Source organism: Theropithecus gelada, chromosome 6 (assembly GCF_003255815.1).
Source record: "Theropithecus gelada isolate Dixy chromosome 6, Tgel_1.0, whole genome shotgun sequence".
NCBI lineage: Eukaryota > Metazoa > Chordata > Mammalia > Primates > Cercopithecidae > Theropithecus > Theropithecus gelada.
The window spans coordinates 152,514,004-152,528,619 of NC_037673.1; the positions used below are offsets into that span (position 1 = coordinate 152,514,004).

A 14,616-nucleotide genomic window follows, 5' to 3' on the forward strand; every position below is an offset into this window, starting at 1 on the left:
CTGCTCAAAAATCTTAAGACCCATTTAGAGTTGCTAATACCTTCTACTACTCCCACTCTCCCTGGTTCTGCCTTCTCAGGATGCCTGCCTCTCTTGGGAGTCTGTCTTGGTACCAGGGTATCTGTGAAACCCATGTCTGTGTGTGCTTTATGCTCACAGGAATCATTTTTAACACAACCTAACCATTAGAGAGGTGTGGTTCACACTCTGCCATCAGAGCAACCACTAATTGATACCTCTTGAAAAATGACAGATTCCCTGAAGCGTTCAAGGCCTCCTGACAGGCAAAGATGCCACCTACCTCTATGATTAGTACTTTCCCATGCAGACACTGGTGATTTAAGACATATGTTGTTCTTTCTTGACATTATTTTATTTCACATTATTCCTAGTATATACTTTCTCATTTTATTTTACCATATAATCCCTTTATTGTTTCCAAGGATTTCAAAAAAGCTAATTTCTGAAGCTGTGCCCTCTGGACCTGGTGTCCTTTACTGTGCCATGTGGCATCTTATTAATGGATAGTGGAATTTGGTGAATACTTTTTTGTTTCTTTGTTGAAGGAGGGAAATAAAGCAGAAAGAGGTGTGTATTGGGTGGGAGGTGGGAAGCAAAGTAAGGAAATGAAAGTTGTTCCCAAGAAAACCAAATATTATGAAATTGTCTCTCTCTATCAAGCAGAAATTGGGATATTTATGTCAGCACACCCTATATCACTACTTGAGAGAATCAACAAATTTGTAGGAATGTGTCATGTCTAACCATATCTGGGCAAAGTTAGGAAATAACAAAAGATAAAGAAAAACTGCTGGAAAAAAGGCTTAATGAAGGTAGGAATAAAGTCACTATTATCCTCTACCATATCCCCAGTCTTTAACAAAGTGCATGGCAAAGATTATATATTTCATAAACATTTGCTTTGTAAATGTGCTTTGGATCATGTCCTTGGGTGACTTAGAATGGACTGTAAATACCTTTTCCCTGAAGCATTGTAACTATTTATTAGGTTGGGATATAACTAAACCTGAAAGGTAGGTGACATATTTTTCTGTTGTTACTACCTGAGCATAGACAGTTTCTTAATATCAGTTAGGAAAAGAAGAAAGAAAGATGCATTTGGATAGACTTGAGACTTAAATTCTCAAAGCAGTCAGCACAATTTCTTTAATAACTCCATCTATCATTGTGCTGAATTACAGCATTGTTTGCTTCCAATGTTGTGTCTCTTGGCTTCAGAATGCAGGAATAATTGTAGACTGTGGCTTGACATTCCAAAACTGAGGCCAAGATCATCTTCAAATTGCCGGGTATGAGAAAGCAGACAATGAATGAATCAGAAAACATGACTTTCTCATGTTACAATGTTCCACCATCTGCCCTGGAATGTGGGGGCAGCTGGGGTAACTGCATACAACTGATCCTGGAAATGGTCCAGACAAAGTTGCCCAAAGTCATTAAGGGCTACAAAAGCAATGTCATATGATAAAAGATGGAAAGATTCAGACTCCAGTGGGAAGTAAGATGAAGGTAGATACATTTATGAAATATCATGCAGAATGTAACCCTGCAGCAGTAAAAACTTTAAAAATAAAGAACAGTAAAAGTTTATTCAGCACTTACATTATGCACAGTAATGAGTGATTTACCTATGACTTCATTTCATTTGCATAAACATCCTAGAGGGATAGGTATTTTCATCATCTATCTTTTATAGAAAAGAAATATGATACTTAGAGAAGTTGATTATCTTGGCCAGGGTTTCACAGTGGTAGAACCAGAACGAGAACCTCAGTAGTAAACCCCAAAGCCAAGTTCTTAAACATTGCACCATATTTCCTAACCACTTTTAGACTACTGAGGATAAGGGAGCCTTTTATTAGTTAAAAAAAAAAAAAGATCATTTTTGGGAGCTAAAGGTCTTCGAAGGAATTTATGTTACCCCCAATGAGGGGTAACATAAAATAAAAATGAGGGGTACCCCAGGGAGAGGAAGGGACAACCCTAAAGGCAAATGACAAATTGGTGACCAAATTAGGTTTAGATCTAAAGTCCTTTGATGACTGCCCAATACCTTTTCCCTAAACACATCATTTCCCCTTTTTGTTATCTAACCCTGGATTCCTTTACTTCATACTTTTTATTATAGTAAAGCAGGGACTGAGAGTTGAGGGAATGACAGGAAATAATGGCATGGAAGCAAAGGCAGAAAATCTGAAAAAGATATGATGAAAGTAACAATGAGATTTCAGTATTAGCCTGTAAGCAGAGTCATCCCAATACATGCCACACATACTCTTTAGAGTATCTCCTAGAAATAGTTTTGGGGCTTTTGTTTGCTAACTTCACAAATATACCTAACATTCATCTTTTGCATCACACTACAGACTATACCAATCCTTTTCCTAAACCCAACACTAGAAGACATTCATCTAGTCAGTATTTCATAGTTGTCAAAAATACAGGAGATGGAATGCTTTTGGTTCAAACCAGGCTCAGCCACTTATCAACTGAGTGGCCATGAGAAGGTTTACTTAACCTTACTGTCTGCTTATTCATTCATTCAATGAATATTTATTGAGCTCCACCTTCGTGCAAGGTTATCAGTGAAGTGAGGTGCTGGAGACACAGCAGGATACCAGAGATAGAATTTCTTGCATGCATGGAGTTTACATTTTATTGGGGGATGAGAGATAATAAACAGATAGACATGTAATACATCAAAAAGACTTTTACATCTAGAGAAAAAGGGATGAGATATGTGGTATGAGTTTATAATTTTAAGCAGGGTAATTTTACAAGGGTCCTCACTGGAAAGGTAACATTTGGGCAAAGACATGAAACAGTGAGGAGAAAAGTTTCCCAGGTAGAGGGAATGATGAGTTCAAAGGCTCCTGATAGAGTCAGGGGTGTGTTAGAGGAGCAGCATGGCTAGAGAGGAAGAAATGAGAGGGAGAAGGGTAGATGATGAGGATGGTGGTAAGAAAGATGCATCAAACATCAAGCAGGATCTTTTTGGCCATTGTAACAACTTTAACTTTGAGTCTGAGTGAGGTGGAAGGTTTTGAGCAGGGGAGTGTCATTCTCTTACATGGGCCTGGTGGAAAATACCAGCCCTAGTTTGGGAAAGCCTGCTGTGCAACCTTGCAGATCTTTAATGATGTCTTGCGCCAGCATGGTAGTAAAAGATGTGGTAAAAAATGGTCAGCTGCTGGATTTATTCTGAAGATAGCGCCACCAGAATGTGCTGATGAAATGGACAATGTGAGGTAGATAGGCAAGACAGGCATCAAGGTTTACTTGGAGGGTTTAGGCCTGACCAACTGGGTGAATAAAATTGCCATTGACTGAGAAGGTATACACTTAGAAGAAGGAGGGCTTTAGTATTTTCCAGGTGGGAGCTGGTGGTGGTGGTGGTGAAGTCATGACCTCAGTTGGGTCATGTTATATCTGATATGCCCATTGGAATCCCAAGTAGAGTTGTTGAAGAGTCAGTTGATTGAGTTTAGAGTTCAGGGAAATATCTGGGCCTGGAGACAAATCTCAGAGTTTTCAGAGTATAACTGGTATCTCAAGCTGTGGACCTGGAAGATGTACCTGGTGAGAAAGTGTGTATAGAGAAGGGGCTCAGGACTGAACCCTAAGATCTCCTTATGTTGGAAACTGGGAGGATGAAAAGATGCAACAGAGGTAGTCAAGATGGAGTGGCCAGTGGTAGCGGTAAGATTGGTACCTTAGAAGTCAAGTGAGGGAGGTATTTCAAGGTGGAGTGATGCACTGGTGCCTGGTCTTACTTTTATGATAGACCAGTGTTAAACACATCGTTTTCGTATACTAAAGATTTGCTTGACACACAGATTGAACTGTGCCACAGATAATGAATCATCATGGAAAATCACTTTTGCTCTCCCATCCTCAGTTTCCCTGTAAGTTAAATGAGCAAATTTGATTTGATAAGTCCTAAAATACCTTCTAGCCTTGATACACTATGAATTTTCTTTTTGTATGATTCTTTAATTCAGTCAGGACTGAATCCATTCAGGCATTATGCAATTTTATGACAAACAGAATTTAAAATATCTTTTGTTTAGTCTCTCCAAACCAAATGGCCTTTAATTTAATATCACTCTGTCTTGTTTTTGCTTTTGTTTTTCTTTATGGACATTGTCTTTCTCTGGTGATTTTGTAGACTTGGAAGAAACCTCCATCCTCAGGGATTTGGAGAAGGCTATACTGGAACCTGTGTGAAGGCTGAGACAACTGTCCCTTTTGTGGTGGCCTGAGGGGATTTTCTTAATCCCAATGTTGCCCTGTAATTTATGTCCATGATTCAAGAAGATTAGGACTGCTAAGGTATGGGTTTGTGACTTTATTATTTTCTAAGACAAATGTGATACATTTAAAGATACTTATCTATATTCACAGCCTTTCTCCTCCCCCTTTCCCTAACCTTCTTCTTCTCTTTACTTTGTCTCTTAAAGGAAAGATCTTTTCTATCTTGAAAAGATCCCACCACTTATGAGAAGTGTTACCACAGGTAAAGATACAATGGTAGAAACTGAAGGAAGCCTGCATTGACTCTGTAATAAAGAGGGTGGTCAGAGGGCAAAGACAAAGTATGCAGACAGGTTTGTGCAGGTGTCTCAGCTAGAAAGAAAAGAGAAATGAGGGTAGATACTTATGTGATAAAAGACTTCAGGTAAAGAGATGAGTAAAGAAGTGGTGCTGTGTAATACACTATTTATTCGTATTTACAGTGTCCACAGGAGACTTTGACAAAATTTTGTTATTCCTTAAGGTCTTTAGGGGAGCTGTCTTTGTATTTATTTTGGATATATACCCATGCTGGAGCAGACTCTAAGTTGAAGTCAAAAGGTCTCAATTATTTTTTTCTAGTTCAAATGATAATTATCACAGTAATGGTAATTAGACACTCATCAACAAAGTATGCATTTGCATGCATATAAATACATCCTTATACACATACAAAAACCTGTATGATAAATATATGTAATTTATTGAATGGTATCTCTGTGTGTGTGTGTGTGTGTGTGTGTGTGCATGCGCATGTGTATATGCATATATGTGTATATATAGAGAGAGAGAGAGTGTCGGGGAGGGAGGGACAGATGGAGTGAGGGGAGAGATAGAATGCTTAGAACCACCATTTGTGGAGTGTGTATTGTGAGTCAGGCATTGTGCTATGAGCTTTGAAAAAAAATATTATAAGCACAACTCATAACAACCATCTGGAATAGAGATTTCTGTTCTGGGAAACCAAAGGGGAGATAAGTAAAAAGGTTTTCTAAGGCTGTGTAGCAAGAAAGGGTCAGGGGCCAGACTCATTCCCAGACTTGGTAGAATTTAAGTCTCTGTGCTCATCTACTGTAGAGAGTAGTAGGATTGCATTCACTACTAGTTAAAAGCACTGGGGAAAAGATGATTTTACAGCTTAGAACCACATGGCATATTCAAGAGAAGTTGTAGGATGTCTCTGAAAATTCCATTGGTAACTCATTTGATGCCCTTTTAATCTCTTTCAAAAAAGAAAGAAAAATAATCCTTCGTAACCCAAAGGCTTCTGGGAACCGGGAGACCAATGTAGGTGAGGTGTAGTATTGGCTCCCTTCTCTTGCCACCATAGGTCATATGTCATGCGCGTGCAAGGTAGAAGTGTGGAGCTGTTGAATATCACTTTAGTTACGGCCACAGGCCTGCTGTCATTTTATTTCTGAATTTCTCACTGCTAGAGTAAGTGTGGTGTGTGCTCTTAGCTAGTCATGAATGGGCCTTCCTTTGAGGATAAAGCACTTTCTATCTAGTATTCCCAAATGCCAGTGAATAAATGATTGAGCTGTGATGTTCACATTGCTTGCAGAAGTGCTAGAAAGCATGTCAAACAAACACTCCTCCTTCTCTAGGCAGAATAACTGTTTCTTTTTTTTATAAACAAGATAAATTATTTTTCTCTTTTTGGCATCTTTAAGGAAGTTTAAGTATAAATACTTAGTAAGAATTCATTTTTTATTAACATGGTTTTAAGGGCCAAATAGGTAATTAACCATTCATAAAAGAAAAATACAACACAGTGTACCTTTATTGAGTCCTTGTACAAGTATAAACAGCCTACATAATTGATGTATAGTTGTGGTACAGTTATTTCTTCCCACTTACTCATTTTTTTTATTATTACTTTTTTTTCGGAGTTGGAATCTCACTCTGTTGTCCAGGCTGGAGTGCAATGGCACAATCTCAGCTCACTACAACCTCCACCTCCCAAGTACAAAAGTGATTCTCCTGCCTCAGCCTCCAAAGTAGCTGGGATTGCAGGCGCCCACCACCACACCTGGTTAATATGTTTGTATTTTTAGTAGAAATGGGGCTTCGCCATGTTGTCCAGGCTGGTCTCGAACTCCTGACCTCAAGTGATCCTACCTCCTCGGCCTCCCAAAGTACTGGGATTACAGGTGTGAGCCACCATGCCCAGCCTTTCCACATATTCTTGATCTATTGGAAAGGAAAACTAAAATGTTCTCTGCTTGTCCTCAAAAATCTAGAGAAGCTTAGGGGTTTGGGTTGGGATTTTGATTACTGAGGTTTTTTGGCTTTGAGAATATCGAACTTTAATTCAGAGTGTCTCTTCTGTGAAGAATGTTCACTTAGATGCCAGCTACTTACAACATACATTTAGAAAAGTTTTAAAGGACTTGGCTATAAAAATGTTTCTGGTTTAGAGACCAATCAACCATTAAGGGGAAAATAAAGCTCTCTCTGATTGTTGACAGAGGATGCAAGGAGAAGAATGCCTGTTTTGCTGTGCATGTTCATCACAGGGCTCTATTCAGCTGTAGTATATATAAGAATGTGCCTGTCTCTGTTCATAGACCAAAACCCAGTTTCCAGGAAGGAAGAAGGAAATGAGGCAGTGTTGGTACTATCAATCTGTCTGATGCTTTCTGGCTCTTATGCTGTGGTGCATGGAATAGATTTTTCAGATGTCTTTTCAAGTGAAGACACTATAAATTAGTGGCTATGGAACTAGCTTTTAGAAAAGGCAAATCAAAGTTCCAATAAAGCTCCCGTATGAACGTTAGAAAGGCCATCTAATTTTTCTAAGCCTATGCTGTTTAAAGTGTGTTTCATAAGCCAGCAGCATCAGCATCATCTGAGCTTGTTAGGCATGCAAATTCTTTGACCCTTTCCCAGACTTACTATTTGACTTTACTAAGTCAAAATTTCTTGGAGTAAGGTCCAGAAATCTGTTTTTATTTAATAAGCCATCTAGATAATTCGTATGCTTTGCTAAAATTTAAAAACCGCTGCTCACCTGATCTCTGAAAAATAAGGGAGCTTACAAAAATTTGATGTCTAAAAACTAGGACAATCTAAGAATATTAATGACCCATATGCCTTAGTGTGTGTGTATGTGTGTATTTGTATGTATACATACTGAACACATACATAAATACATGTGCATATGACATCAAAAGGGAAAAAACTTTTTCAAAAAATCATAAGCAAAGTTTCTGAGGTTTTAATGACTGCATTTGAAATCTACAAAATGGAAAAAATAGATATAAAATTAATTTAAAAACTAAACTTAAAATAGCTATCATTATAAATAAGTGAGTCTGTAAAATAGAGTAAGCCAGACATCAAGGCTCATGCCTGTAATCCTAGTGCTTTGAGAGGACAAGAGAAGAAGATTGCATGAGGTCAGGAGTTCAAGACCAGCCTGGACAACATAGCAAGACCCTGTTTCTACAATAAAATAAAAGAAAAGAAAAGAAAAAAGAAAAAAAAAAGCAAAGAAAGAAATTAGCCAGGCATCATAGCACGTACCTATAGTCCTAGATTGCTTGCGTCCAGGAATTTGAGGTTATAGTCAGATATGACTGTGCCACTGCACTGCAGACTGGGTGACATAGTGAGACTCTGTCCCTATAAAAATAAAAATAAATAATAAAACAGAATAGAGAGTTCTGAAATAGGTAGACATATATATATTCAACTGGCTCTTAACAAGAGCACAACATTAATTCAAAAGAGATAGGAAAAATTGCTTCAACAAATAGTACAAAACAGCTGGATATTTCTGTAAAAATAAAGAAGCTTAACCTCTACCTTATACCATACACAAAAATCCGTTTGAGTCAGAGCACAGATTGAAACATAAATTTAAAAAAAAAAAAAAAAGAGCAAAAAAACCCCACTAGAGATCTCCTGGAACAAAAGCTAGAATATCTTTATAACTTCAGGAGGAAAAGATTTCTTAGAAAAGACACAAAAGCACAAACCGTAAGAAGAAATAAATACTTTAAACTTCATGAAAATTAAAAGCATCTACTCATCAAAAAATACCACCAAGAAAATAAAGAGATGGACCACAGACTAGGAGAAAATATTTGTAATACATACATTTAACATATATATGAGCATGCACTTCATAAAACTAGATAAAATAACCAATAAAGACAAGCATTGGTGCTTAATTTGCATTTGTTTTCAAATGCAAATTAAAACCACAATGAGATAGTTCTACACACTTATCAGAATGGCTAAAAATAAAAAGAATGAGAGCATCAAAAGTTAAAAGAATGTGAAGCAACCACAGTTCTCATACATTACTGGTAGAATTATATAATGTTCCTATCACTTTGAAAACCAATTTGGCAGTTTCTTATACAGTTGTCCAATTATCTACTTTAAGACCTAGAAATTTCATTCCTAGGTATTTATCGAAGAGGATTGAAAACATTTGTGCACAAGTGTTCTTAATAACTTTAATTATAATAATTCAATCCTGAAAACAACTCAGATGTCTAACCAAAAAATAATGGATAAACTCTTACATATTCATAAAGTAGATGATATGGTTTGGCTCTGTGTCCCCATCCAAATCTCATCTCCAATTGTAATTCCCACGTGTCAAGGTAGGGACCTGGCTGGAAGGTGATTGGATCATGGAGGTAGTTTCCCCCATGCTGTTCTCCTGGTAGTGAGTGAGTTCTCATGAGCTCTGATGGTTTAAAAGTGTTTGGCAGTTCCCCACTCACTCTCTCTCTCTCCTGCCACCATGTAAGACATGCCTTGTTTCTCCTTTGCCTTCTGCCATGATTGTAAGTTTCCAGAACTGTGAGTCAATTAAACCTCTTTTCTTTATAAATTATCCAGTCTCAGGTAGTTCTTTATAGCCAATGTGAAAATGGACTAATATAGTAGAATACTATTCAACAATAAAAAGACTGTCACACATACTAACATGGACAAATCTCAAAAGTAGTATGGTGTAGGTCTAACACCAGAAAAAAACTTGTATAATTTTATGTATATGAAAGTAGAGAATAGTCAGAACTAATCTATGATGACAGAAATCGGCTCAGTGCTTGCTTCTGGTGAGGTATTGCCTGGGAAATGTTCACGAGGGAAATTTCTAGGGTGATGGAAATGTTCTGTGTCTTGATATGCATCATCAAAGCTGATTAAATGATACACATATGAAGCATTTCACTGCATGCAAATTATATTTCAATTTTAAAATGCATTAAATTTTTGTTAGGAACTGCCATTAATTACGTACTTTGTTCAAAGTGCTTTTCTTTAAATGCATAAACTCATTTGATCCTTGAAACAACTCTCTGGGATAGGTATCATTATTCCTAATGTACAGATGTAGAAACTGGTACTGAGAAAAGTTAAGGAACTTGCTCCAAATCATACTGCTTGGTCACAGAAGCTGAATTCAAGTGTCAGTCCATCTGACTCCAAGGCCTGGCTTAACTATCATGTTACTCATTTGGCATAAGTGCCTATGACCCCATCTTTTTATTTTGAATTTTTATTTTAGGTTCCAGGGTACATGTGAAGCTTTGTTATGTAGGCAAACTAGCGTCACAGGGGTTTGCTGTACAGACTATTTCATCATCCAGGTATTAAGCCTAGTACCCTATAGTTATTTTTTTCTGCTCCTCGCCCTCCCTCAACTCTCCACCCTCAAGTAGACCCCAGTGTCTGTTGTTCCCTTTGTGTTCACGAGTTCTCATCATTTAGCTTCCACTTATAAGTGAGAACATGAGGTATTTGGTTTTCTGTTCCAGTGTTGGTTTGTTTCGGATGATAGCCTCCAGCTCCATCCATGTTCCCACGTTAGACATGATGTTGTTCTTTTTATGGCTGCATAGGATTCCATGGTGTACATATGCAACATTTTCTTTATCCAATCTGTCATTGATGGGCATTTAGGTTGATTCATTGTCTTTGCTATTCTGAATAGTCTGCAATGCACATTCATGCACATGTGTTTTTATGGTAGAATGATTTATATTCCTCTGGGTATATATTCAGTAACGGGATTGCTGGGTGAAATGGTAATTCTGCTTTTAACTGTCTGAGGAATCATCATACGGCTTTTCACAATGGTTGAACTAATTTATACTCCCACCAACAGTATATACGTGTTCCCTTTTCTCTGCAATCTCACCAGCATCTGTAATTTTCTGACTTTTTAGTAATAGCCATTCTGACTGATGTGAGATGGTATCTTATAATGGTTTTGATTTGCATTTGTCTAGTGATCACTGATATTGAGCTTTTTTTCATATGCTTGTTTGGCCACATGTATGTCTTCTTTTGAAAACTATTTATGTCCTTTGCCTACTTTTTAATGGGGTTGCTTGTTTATTTCTTGTAAATTTGTTTAAGTTCCTTGTAGATGCTGGATATTAGACCTTTGTCATATGCATAGTTTGCAGATATTTTCTTCCATTCTGTAGGCTGTTTACTCTGTCAAAAGTTATTTTTTAGTTTTTTGCTGTATAGATGCTCTTAAGTTTAATTAGATTCCACTCGTCAATTTTTGCTTTTGTTATGATTGCTTTTGGTGTCTTTGTCATGAAATCTTTGCCCATTCCCATGTCCAGAATGGTATTGCCTAAGTTGTATGACTCCATCTTTATTCCAGGCCAGTTATGTGGAAACAGTCTCTTGAAGAGGCTTCCAGAATAACCCATTAGGGGCAGTGGTTGTTAAATAAATGCACTCTGTATTTCTCTTTATTCTTGTCTTTTTGTTTTTGTTGTTGTTGTTGTTATTGTTGTTGTTTTTTGAGATGGAGTTTCGCTCGTCGTCCAGGCTGGAGTGTAATGGTGCAATCTTGGCTCACCACAACCTCCGCCTCCCGGGTTCAAGCGATTCTCCTGCCTTATCCTCCCGAGTAGCTGGGATTACAGGCGCCTGCCACCATGCCTGGCTAATTTTTTTGTATTTTTAGTAGAGACAGGGTTTCACCACGTTGGCCAAGCTGGTCTCGAACTCCTGACCTCAGGTAATCCACCGGCCTCAGCCTCCCAAAGTGCCATGATCACAGCCATGAGCTACCACGCCTGGCCAGCATTCTGTATTTTTCTAATAATTATGGGGAGATAAATGTTAATAGCAAATATTACTTCTGCCCTCAAGGATCATTGCTTTAAAGTGCTGTAATTCAAGCCTGTTTTCTCAAGGTGAACCTTCTAGAACATGGACCATAATATAAATTCTAGAGCCAGAAACCGTGTACTATGCAGTTTAGAAAATCCCATATGATGACTTGCAGAGGCAATGTCATTTAATAAAGAGCTCTGGCATGAGACTGCCTTAGCTCAAGTCCAGGTGGTTCTACTTTCTGGGTGCTCCAGACCTCAGTTTCTTCACGCATAGGATGGGGATGATTCTCATACCTACCTGATACAAAGTGAGGATTAAATAAAATTATGCTGCTAAAAAATTAGTATGTGATGGTTCCTTATAAGCCCTTTATAAATGTTAGGCTGCTGTTTTGGGTTTTAGAGATTATATGAACAATGACATTCCTAAGCAAGAGAATAATCTAATTCCCTATTGTATGTGGCAGTTCTGAGTCCCTATGTGTGTCTATGTATTCACTTAATTTTAGCTGAAAGCAAAATGCTGTTGTTTCTAAAAACTGTATTAGTGTTTTATTATAAGAATTTGTAACCTCGGAATGAAGTGGACCCTGCTGCTCAACAGAAAAAAAAAAAAAAAAAAAGGCATTTAATTACTATATAGGAAATTGTGTTGAGGAAAAAATTGTCATTAAATGTAATTGTTATGCGTTATCTGTCCAGAATGATTGAAAGGAGCCTGAAACTATTTAGCATGTTTAACAGATATCAGCAAGGTTAATTGTTTGGGAACATCGAAGAGCTGAATTCCTCCGTGCACAATTTGTATTCCTGTCATATTATTTTCTTTTTTTTTTTTTTTTTCTGAGGCGGAGTCTCACTCTGTCGCCCAGGCTGGAGTGCAGTGGCCGGATCTCAGCTCACTGCAAGCTCCGCCTCCCAGGTTTACGCCATTCTCCTGCCTCAGCCTCCAGAGTAGCTGGTACTACAGGCGCCCGCCACCTCGCCAGGCTAGATTTTTGTAATTTTTTTAGTAGAGACGGGGTTTCACCGTGTTAGCCAGGATGGTCTTGATCTCCTGACCTCGTGATCCGCCCGTCTCGGCCTCCCAAAGTGCTGGGATTACAGGCTTGAGCCACCGCGCCCGGCCTGTCATATTATTTTCTTCATGATTTCAGCATCAGTCTTTATTTTATCTGTAGCTTTTAAAGTCTTGATTTCCATAGTACAATTTAAAAGCCAGAAAAATTGCAAATATGTGCAAGCTAACAGTACCTTTCCTATAAGGAAAAATTAATTAGAATATTACCAAGTTGCTATGTAAGTAGAAAATCTCTATGCACCTCCAAGTAATGTTGTCAAAAGGAAATTAGAGGCTGCTTTTGTGAGTAGGTTTTGTTATTGTTTCTCATAGTCACCACTGAGGGTGGGGAGATGGGTGACTTCGAAGAATAATTTTTCAGGTACTGTCAGGTGTACCTGGAGGGGTGTGTGTGTGTGTGTGTGTGTGTGTGTGTGTGTGTGTCTGTAGATAAGTATTTTCTTCTCTGGGATCTTTCTTACCAGTGAATCTTATGCTGGTTTTGTAGAAGTCCTAATATTCATGTGGATCACTTTTGCACTTGTCTGTTTTCTTTGGATGTGGAAATGATGGTTTTTATATTTTTGTGCCTCACAGCACAGCAGCGGAACTGTGGCTAACTTATCAAGTCTTACGGCGGCCCTTCTCTTACGGCTTTCTTTAGCCCTCATTGAATTTCTCTGGAAATTCATCATGCATTGAAATTTTGTCTCAGATAATAAATATCTTAGTGTCAAACATGGGGAGGATGAGCAGACGGGAATCATGGTTTCTTGTGAAAAGAGAAGAATCTGGCTGGATAATTCAGAACGTCACTTTCTACAGCTGGTTTTCTTTCTTTATTCTGCCAGTATACACTGAGTCCCTGTTGAGTCAGGAGTTATACTGAGCTTGGCCACTTGATATTGATGTGACACCTACCCTCTCTTTTGGATCTCAATTTCCTCAAATGTAAAATGAGTGTTTGTATCAGATAAGCCTAGAGCTCAGCAAATATTACGGTTCCATTCAATTTCAAGTGAATTAGTAATTAATGTTTCTACAGGAGCACTCTTTGGGCATGTGTGACAAACTATCTGTAAGTGTTGAGTCTAACATGGAATATGAGGTCAAAACAGATTGAGCTAAAGAAATTTTTTATAAATTCTATGAAAGACTTTTTGCTGAATTTTAGCATTTACTGTCTTCAACGAGACCTTGAAATGCCATTCAGAATATCTTATTTGAAATATAATCTCATTTTTTTCACCTATATATTCCAGAAATATTCTATTCTTTTGTCCCTACTTCCAATAATAGTTCTTAGAAAGTTATCCTCGTTTTATGGATGTGGAAACTAAGAAAGAGAGGTCAAGTTGCTTTCTTGAAACCACCCTGGTGGATTAAAATTCTCTCATCTGATCTTTGTGTTGGGCCCTTAAAATGCATGTAATGGGCCCAGTTCTAGTCTCAGATTTTTTTAGTCCTGCCCAACTAAAGGATACTTCCTTGAATGTTCTTTGATTCTGCTTCTGATTCTGGTAGCTGCAGAATGTGGTTTTTGCCTTTATTTTTTTGTTTCTAATTCAGATAGCTACCGTTTTAGGAATAGTCTCTTTTTGACAGTTACTGAAAAAAAAGATCTGTGTTTTTCCCCTTGAGCATTATGTTTTGCAGTCTGTTTGTTTACTTGGGTTGAATGTTACCCAAGGCCTTTGAAACTTAACAAAATCTCAGTTGCTGCTGCGTTCAAAATCTTGTACAGATTTAGGTCTTATCTGCTGGGTTAACACACACACACACACACACACACACACACAGACACACACACGGTTTCTCTCTCTCTCTGTCTTTCTCCAACACAAGAAATGGCCATTTTAACTTTCTTCTGCAGTTTTTAATATATTGTTTTCATAACTAAGCAAATATAACATAAGTTAAAAATCTCTCCACTAAAAATTCACATCTTACAGAAAGACCTTTTTTTCCCTCTTCAACTTGTTTATTCTTCCCTTTTGCTTTCCTGCTAAACCCACCCGCTCTTGGTCATTTCTTTTCATGAGACTTTTTCAAATGTTTACACCAGTACACCACCATTTTCCTCATATTTAGCCTGGATTGAAGAGTCAATCTATGCCCATCTCATATATTTGT

The 14,616-nt window shown here is 37.8% G+C and overlaps 1 protein-coding gene across 1 annotated transcript in view; it reads left to right on the plus strand.

Annotated features, from left to right (window-relative positions):
• Window positions 1–14,616, plus strand: part of SGCD (sarcoglycan delta) — a 1,194,387-nt gene that overhangs the window by 390,764 nt on the left and 789,007 nt on the right. Inside the window, exon 4 of the mRNA XM_025388744.1 lies at window positions 4,190–4,353. The gene's annotated coding sequence lies outside the window, so the exon portion shown is untranslated. The remainder of the gene's footprint in view (window positions 1–4,189; window positions 4,354–14,616) is intronic.